This window comes from Camelus bactrianus, chromosome 17 (assembly GCF_048773025.1).
Source record: "Camelus bactrianus isolate YW-2024 breed Bactrian camel chromosome 17, ASM4877302v1, whole genome shotgun sequence".
In the NCBI taxonomy this organism is placed as follows: domain Eukaryota; kingdom Metazoa; phylum Chordata; class Mammalia; order Artiodactyla; family Camelidae; genus Camelus; species Camelus bactrianus.
In genome coordinates, this window is record NC_133555.1 from 839,508 (window position 1) to 848,411 (window position 8,904).

Genomic DNA, 8,904 nt, shown 5'->3' on the forward strand with positions numbered 1-8,904 from the left:
TTGGTGGGGGCCACACCGCATCACAGAGGAGCGGGGCTGCAGGGCTGGGTGAGGAATCGGATCCATTTTTGCAATCCATCTCTCACAGCCCGCCTCCCGGGGTCACTGCGGGATTCGTGGGACGAGGTGCATAAGGTTCTTTGCACATGTAAGTATTGGGGAAAGTGGGGGTCTGCCTGCTACTAAGAGCGATGACAGAGGAGGCTCCTGGTGCAGACGGTCCAGGCTGCACAGACATGGAGGTCAGGCAGCCAGCCGGGGTCTGGGTCCCTGCTCCATCCCCCGCTGCCTCGTGTGACAGCTGTGTGACCTGGGCGGCGCACTCCCCCCCTCGGTGCCTGGGTTTCTGCAGTGCAGAGCTGCACGGAGCAGCACAGGGTCGCCGAGAGAAGCTGGCCCGGGCCCTGGTCACGTCGCCGCCGTCCTAAATCCAAGGAGAACTGTAGTTCTGCTTCCTGTGGTTTCTGTTACAGACAAAGGAGAAATAATTTCCTTTCATTTTCCCGATGTCACACGGCTCTGTAGCACAGCAGTGCTCTGTGAGACGAGCCCTTTCCTCGTGGAGATTCTGGTGCATTCTGTGCCCCCCCCCCCGGCGGGACCGTGGTCTCCACCCCTCCCCCAACAGCCACTGCTGTTTCTCTGTATAAGCTCAGTTGTCGTGACACAGGTAACCACATGCTGCTTCTGAACATCACAGGTGAGGTGAAGCTCCGCGCCCGTGACCCCCTTCACGTCCCTCCCCCAGGCCCTCACCACTGCCATCTTCACCCCACAAACTGCCACAAGTGCCGGCATCTGTAGGCCGGTGTCCGCCATCCTTACGGAGACACGGTGGCTTTGGTCACAGTTCCACGCGTGAACGTCTAGTCCTGTGCACAGAGGGCCTCACTGGCCCTCTCAGCAGTTATATCAGGCAGAACCTGGTATCAGCCCATCTTCCAGTGGAAGAAACTGAGGCACAGAGAGGGCAGGTCCTCACCCAGGCGGGGGAGACAGGACCCGCCCCGAGAGCCTGCCCGAGTCTGTGCTCTGCTCACCATCAGCTCGGACTCGAGGGAGGTGGGGCAGGGGGCAGTCCCCAGAGCGGGCTGCCCAGGCTTAGTTTACAACAAGAGGACCCCTCTGCAGAAGCTCTCGGCTGCCCCGACGCGACCCCAGGCCCCAGCAGGCTCCGTCTCGCCCCTGGCTCCCGCATCCGCCCACCCCAAGTCTCCGTCTCTTTGTCCCCTGCACAGTGCTCTGTCTTCTCTGCACCCTTCCCTGACCTACCCCCTCTTCAGCCCGCTCTGTCTGTTCTGGGTCTCTGGCTTTGGGGCGTGGGGGTCCCTGACCTGGAGGGGCGAGGAGAGACAGCATCTACCCCTTCCTCCCGGGACCGGCCCGCTCAGAGCCCCTCAGCCTGCGCTGGCTTCCAGCCTGGGCCCCCCCGCCTGCCTGCTGCAGGCAGGCCTGGCCGCTTCCCTCCGGGCCCGCAGCTTCCACATCAAACCCAGCCTCATTAGGAAGCGCTGTGTGTGCTGGGTGACATCTTTATTCGTGCTCCCGGAGACTTCAAAGCCTTCAGGAGATCTCCTCGGTGGGTTAGACATGAAAAATGTCGGAGATGAGACGGAGCGAGAAGCAGACAGCCGCTCCGGGCGTTAATGAAGCATGGGGAGGGGGCTGCCAGCAGGGTTAAGGGGCGCAGAGACACGCAGCCTGCCGCAGGCTTGCTGGGGCCACGGTCCCAGGTCGCCCAGAGGCCAGAAGGTACCCACCTGCCGGCAGGCCCCTGGAGGTAGGCGAGGCTGGACGCTCTGGAGAATTCACTCTACGGCGGGAGTCCGCTCCTCTGCTGGCCCACGGATGACCACGCAGGTCTGTGAGTCCACCAAAGGGGGGCCGGGGGAAGGGGCCCAGGCTACCCCAGAAGTCTGGGAGGCAGGTAGAAGCAGACACGAGCCTCTGGGGTCAGTCCAGCAGGTCGGGTGGGTCCAGGAGGCCATGGGAGCTGGAATTCCCAGCAGAAAGAACAGCACATGCCAGGTCTCAAGAGCTTGGGGAGGAGGCAGAGCGTCCTCTCTGGCTGGAGTGTTGCCGGCAGGGCCCACGTGGAGGTGGGGCAGGACGAAGAAGCCCGGGGTGGCCTTGAGCAGGGGCAGTGGGGCCGCAGGTAGGGTTCTGAGGAGCGTTGGGTGGCCTGGCCGGGAGCCAGCTGTGGGGCAGGGGGTCTGGAGAGCAGTCAGGAGCCATGGCCATGGTCCTGGTGGAAGATGTGGAACTCAAGTGTGGGGCAGCCACCGGACCTCAGAAGAGGCAGGGGAGGGGGACCACCAGGTGAGTGAGGAGTAGGGGCGGCAGGGGCCCCCAGGTGTCAGCCTCTCCCTGGGGCCAGGCGGAAGCTGGGGCTTCCGGAGGTTAGGACGCTCAGGAGGAGCAGGTGTGGACCTGCTGGGTTGAGGTGCCTTCAGGACACTTGGTGGGGGGCTTCGGGCCTAGAGCTCAGGGGAAGCGTGGAGAGAGAGGAGAGGCCCACCGTCCTCCCAAGATGTGCCGGGGGTGGGGGCAGGCTCTCACTAGGCGTCCTGTCCCCACGGAGCCTGTCTCAGGCCTGGGGGGCCTGGGCTCCCACTGGGGCTGCAGAGAGGAGAGATGGGGAGGCGCACCTCTGGAGAAGGGGGCCTGGTCTGGCCCCAAGAAGGAATAGCAGGGCCCAAGGCAGGAGAAGGGCAGCGTCTGCTGTAAAGACATAGGTGCAGACCGTCCTCTCTGCTCCCACCGCGGCCCTCGTCCAGGCCAGGGGGTCGGACTCTGCCTGTCCCCGCAGGTGTTTCCCAGAACATTTCTAAGGGGAGGTGTCAGTTGCGAGAGCAGCTGGCGCGTGTCTTTGGGCTTCCCCTTGCCTGCGAGATGAGGGGAGAATGGTTCCCCACACGAGCTTTCCTTCCCCGACCAGGGCAGGGAGGGGCAACTGGAGCTCTGACTGGCCCCTTTGGGGTGTCTGCTCTGATTAGGTATGTGTCACCTGGGTGACTAGTTGGAGGAAGCGGCAGCTCTCAAGGGGTGGCTGCAGGGTCTGCGGGCAGGTGGAGTGGAGTCGGGGCCTGGGGTCGGGTGGGTTGTGCTGCCCCAGATGCTGGAGGACAGGTGGGCCATGGCAGAACCTGGGATGTGCTCAGAACACACACAGAATGCTCCCCCGACGCCACCCCACGGGGAAGGGCGCTGGAGCAAAGGGCTTGGCCGCGCTATGCACCTGGAACAGCACTCCGCCTCCGTGCTTGGCCTGAGCACTCTGAGGGCGGGGCCTGTGCCGGGCAGCTGTGTTCTGTGGCCTCCATCCCTCTTCTGGAAGCAGCGCCTCAGTCTGCCCCCTGTGAGCCCTGCCCCTGACTCAGGTTGAGCAGATGGCCCAGGCCTGGCCCGGGAGAGTGCAGTGCCTCCTGGCCACTGTGATTGGCTCAGGGGTGATCGCCAACCCGGACAGAGCCAGTTGGAGCAGAGTATCCAACGTGAGGTTTTGCCTTGCTTTCTGGGAGTCACTGGGGGTTGCTAAGCCTGTAGAATGTTGACCAGGGGATCAGTGTTTGAAGCTGGCGGGGCTCCCCAGGAAGTAGGCTCTGAGATTTCAGTGAGGGGCATTCATGGACAGGGGCCCTGAGGACCAGAGGGTGGAAGGCAGGAGAAGGCAGCAGTGTGGACAGAGGGCAGAGCCACAGCCTCAGCCGCCCCAGGGGCATCCCCGGGGCTAGAGTGGCCCTTCAGGGTTGTCCCGCGTTGGCTGACATGGCCAGGCCCTTTCATCCCACCCCCATCAGCCGCTGAGTCTGGGCCACCAAGGGAAGGCGACCTCAGGCTGGGCAGCTCTTGGCACCGGGCAGGAGGGATTGAGATCTGTCTGCTGACAGCCCTCCTAGGGCATGGAGGTGGGAGAAGCCCCTCGGGGCAGGGCCAGGGCCAGGCGTCCGACCAGACTGTCCCTTGCGTCTCCCAGCGGGCTCAGCACACTCCGTTCGCACTGAACGTGCACCTGCTGGAGAGTGTCAGGCGGGCAGGGACTTTGGGAGCCAGGCAAGGACGAGGCTGGGACACACAGAAGAGAACAGAGTTACTGGAAATGCTGGCTGTGGCTCGGCTCTCAGGGTGGTTTCCAGCAGCCGGGCTCAAGGTGAGGGTGGGAGGGGAGGGAAGAAACAGGAGCCTTTCCTTCTGTGTGCCTGCATTACTGCAAACGCCCAGCTGGCCCCCCAGGGAAGTTTTGCTCATTCGATTCTACAGAGCAGGAGTCTGGGGCCCCAGGCAGGGTGCTTGTCCAGGGCGGCTCGGGGACAGGGATGGAGGAACGGGGGTGGGGCATGTGTTTGGTATGAAGGTGTAACAGGGAAAAGAGAAACAAGTCTGCAAGAGTGACTTGAGTCCCAGAACAAAGACCCAGAATTACAGACTGTCCAACTGGAAGGACCCTGGAGTCAGAGACGCACTGCCCATCCCACAGGTGGGTACCTGGGCTCCCAGACGGGCCCCAAGTCCTCAAGTCAGTGCCAGGACCAGGGACTGAACCCCAGTCTCTTGCTTCTCCCAGAGCCACCGGCTCCCTCCCTGGGTGGGTGGGGCTGGGGGGCGGCGCAGAGTCCCCTCTGACTGAGCGCCGAGCTGCCTTCCCTTTGTTCAAGCGCGTCGTCCTTTGTAATTAGAAAATAAATTACTTTTTCTCCAAGAAACATGCCTGGTTCTAGCCACGTGGATAAGACGGTGAGCGGCCTGACAGGTGGAGAGCCGGTGCCCTATCAGCCCGGCCAGGCGGCTGAGGTCCCCAGACGAGGAGGAGCCGGAGAGGGGGCGGGAGGCAGCTTGGCTCATGCAGACCCCCCGTGTCTGCAGCACCAGCCCCACAGCCAAGAAAACAGAATCCAGAGAGAGGGCCCCTCGGATTCTCGCCCCGCAAAGGGGGTTGGGGTTTCAGAGTGGCCCTCCTTGTCCCCTCTACCTTCTGCGCTCGAGTCAACAGCATCCACCCAGATGTGTACCCGGCGGGAGCCTGCCAGGCGAGGTCCCCCAGGGCCTCCCCTGCCCTCTGTCTTCCTGCAGACATGGCCACCCCATGGCCTCCGTCCTGGAGGTCTGTGCTCTTGGGGTCCCTCACCGACCCGTCCCCACCTAGCACTCTGCTCACCTTCCTGCTGTTTCCCCCAGAGCACGCATCACCTGCTGGCACACCTAGCAAACTTCCACTTCCTGTGTTGTCCATCACCCACCCTCGGGATATGGACTCAGCTCTGGGCTCCCAGGCCGCCAGAAGGTGGGCCGCTTTGGAGAGGGACCTAGCTTGCCTGGGATTCACTTTGCTGTGTCACGCCCACCTGCTTCAGGGTGTGTTGAAAGCCCCCATCACCGTGGGGTATGAAGCAGTGCACAGAGGGACCCAGGGCTCCTTCGAGACAGCGGGGTCTGGGGAGAGCGTCCCCTCCCGGCTGGCTGCAGAGGTCTGAGCTGTGTGGTCCAGGGAGAGGGCCGCAGACAGCGGGCGCCCTTATCTGCTGGCCCACGATCCCCCAGGTGTGACCTTCCCTTGACTGTCGGGCACCAGCTGGTGGAGACACCTGGATGTCACAACCACCACCCACCCCTCGGAGGGGCCAGGCCAGGCTGAGTGCGGGGAGCACCCACCCCAGCCTGTCCCAGTCCAACCAGGCCTCTGTCAAGAGTCCAGAGGGTCCAGACCAGGACACGGTTGGGGCCACACAGTCAGTGCTTTGTCTTTCAAGTTGCCCGTGAGATCCTTCCCAGGATGATTAGGGGTTCAGACCCTAAGGCCGTGACCCTGACGTGACCCCAAGCCCAGAGTATTAGAAAGGGTCTCAGACAGCCCCACCGTCTGTTCTTGGAGTTGCATGAGGCTGTAATTTCAGTGCAGAGCTGCCAGCTTCTCTGAATAAGGAGTGATACCCGACGAGAGGCTTCTGATGTCGCTTGCCCCCAAGAGTGACCACCGTCCTGCCGTCCAGCAGCCCAGCGGCTCTCCTCTGGCTTTTGAACCTTCCGTGTCCTTAGTCACCCAGGCTGTGCCTTTCCGTCAGAACCGACGGAGAGAGTCTGGATCCACACCGCTGAGTGGCTGGAGGGCGTTTGTTCTCGTGGCCGCACGATGCTCCGCTGTGCGGTCTGCCCGAGGCAGTCTGTCCACCCCACTGCCCACTGCCAGGCTCAGGGCTGTCCTGGAGAGCTCTGCCCACCGCATCCCCGTCCAGGCTTCTAGTGAGCGTGTCCAGGCGTTTCTGCCGCGCGTGGACTTGGGTGTGGACCTGCTGGGTCGTGGGATGGAGGACAGTAGACGGTCAGCTTCCAGTGTGGGTGCACCGACCTGCGCTCCCACCCCTGGCGGGGTCTGCCCTGCAGTGTGGCCCTTGGATGTATGTGTGGTCACTCGGTGGACCTTGTTTACTTTCACTCACGCTTCATCTACATACTGACGGCATGGTAGACAGTTAACAAGTGTTTGTCAAAGAAGAGGAGGAGGAAGTGGGAGGGAGGGAAGAAGGAAGGAGGGGAAGAGGGAGGGGAGGGCAGTAGGGGCTGTCTCTCAGATCAGTTTGATGCTGCCTCTGTAAACCCTTTGGCAGCTGAGGCGTCCAGGAGGCCAGCGGGCTCCGTGGACCCAGCAGGAACGCCGTCGCCCCAGGATGACTCCTCAGCAAAGATCAGAGCGACCTGGGTGCTTTGATCGGGGTCCGTCTCTGCTGAGATGGAAAAGTCCCTGGAGGTTTGGCAGCAGGCAGACACCCCATGCCAGCACAACCTCATGGGGCAGGGGAGAGATCTCAACAATGCAGAAGAACGTCCTCAAACAGGCAGGAGAGGAGAGCAGAGAGGACCAACGTGCCAGGGAGGCTGGGAGCCGCCCGGGGGCAGGGGCCAGGCAGAGCCTCCCTGTCTGAGGCCAAGGAGCTCTGAGAGGGATTTCAGAGCAGAAGGATGGGACAGGGCTGCCCCTGCAAGTGGACAGAAAGTAAGACGGGGTTGGCGGAGCAGGGAGGGCGCTGAGCTGGCTGACTCCCGTGCGTGTGTGTGCAGGCCCAACAGCAGATGCGAGGATGGCGGTGTGGATCTCACCAGGCAAAGCCCACGGGCACATGGGCAGAGGCTCGCTGTGTAAGGTGTCAGCGGATACCCAGTGCTCACCTGCCCTCCTCCAGTCCCTCCCCACGGCAGCGCCACCAGTGAAATCCTCCAACCTGGTTCAGAGACAGAAAACGAGAAGTCACCCGAGAGCACAGGGTGGAAGCTGGTTTGAACCCCAGCCGTCCCACTGCAGAGTTCATGCTCTTGGACCATCGCAAAAAAAGGTTCAGTCGATCACGGCTTTCCTTTCTCCTTACATTTTCATATGCCAAATAGCAACAAACGCCTTGTTTGAACCTATGGTTACCAGAGGTAGGGGGTGGGAAGGGATAAATTGGGAATTCAAAATGTGCACCTCTAGGGGAGTGATGGACATGTTTGATACCTTGATTGTGGCAGTGGTTTCATAGGAGTAGACATCTATCAAAATTCATCAAATTGTACATCTGAAATGTGAGTAGTTTTAAAAATTACCTTGTTTGTTTTTTAATGTTGGCTCTTTATCTACTTATTCCTTTATTTTTAGAGGATTGAATGCAGGACCTTGTGCATGCTAAGCATGTGTTCTACCACTAAGCTACACCTTCCCCCAAAACACCTTGTTTTGGTGTTAGAAATAAAAGGAGAAATTTGATTATGGTAGGACATTTTAATTCACTAATACTCCTTTATGAAATACTACGTGGAAAAAATCACAGAGGATACGACCTATGTAACTAATACATAAATGCCTGTCTTTACACCCAACAAGCAGAGAACGTGCCACTGGGGTGAGGGCCCTTGAGGGTCCATGAAACAACTTTGAAAGCTGATCCTACAGTCTGGTCATAGTCAAAATGCTAAAAAAAAAAATCTGAACAGACCTTTTGGAGACAACGGTCTTGACCACAATATAATAAAACTAGAAATAAATACTTTCTAAAAATAGAAAGGAAACTGAAGATTTCAAACTAGTCTAAATAACACCTAGGTCAAGGAGGAAGTGAAGCACACCGCAGGCGCAGGCGCCTCAGGAAACTGGAAACTGCCCCACACACCAAGGCCTCGGGGCAGGCCCAGCCGCCCCGAGGCGCTCCCAGAACTTTAAATGCCTTTCTTGCCACAAACCCACTGGCACACAAAGAGAGCTTGAACACGTGAGGCTTTCAACCTCAGATTTTTAAGAAAAGAACAAACCCAAAGGAAACAGGAGAAAGGAAATAATAGAGATAAAAGCAAATAAATAAATTAGAGAACATAAAAGCTGTGAAAATGATAAATAGGTACCAGACCCGGTTCTTCGAAAAGAAACTAATAAAAAAGGAAAACCTCCTGCAAATCTAATCAAGGAAAATTCCGGGCCTGTGAAGTCTTCCCACCTCGAATCCAGTGCTCTTAAATTTTTTAAAGGCAGGCAGATTATTAAGACGGGAAAAACACAATCTCCGCAGGGCAGCGGGGAGGGGAGGCTTCCACAGACACACCCAGCAGATGGCCCTCCGCGGTGGCGCCTGCAGAACGGGTTGGGAGGTGCCGTGGCCTCACGCCGGGAGCACCCCGATTCTTAGGAGATGTACCTGAAGGCGTCTGGGGGTGGGCTGTCTTCCAGAGGCCCTGAAGGGGTCGGTGGGTCCCCGAGGTGAATGGTGGTCTCAGACAAGCCGAGTGACCTTGAAGCCCCCAGCCCTGGCCCCTCTGTGCCCCCTGGAATGGACCCCACCCCACCCCATTTCTCTGCTCTAAATTTCCTTAATTTTCTTTTCTGATGAATTTCTTTCTGGAATTGTTTTCTTCTTTCTAAGCAGGGAGGCAGAGGTCTCAAGG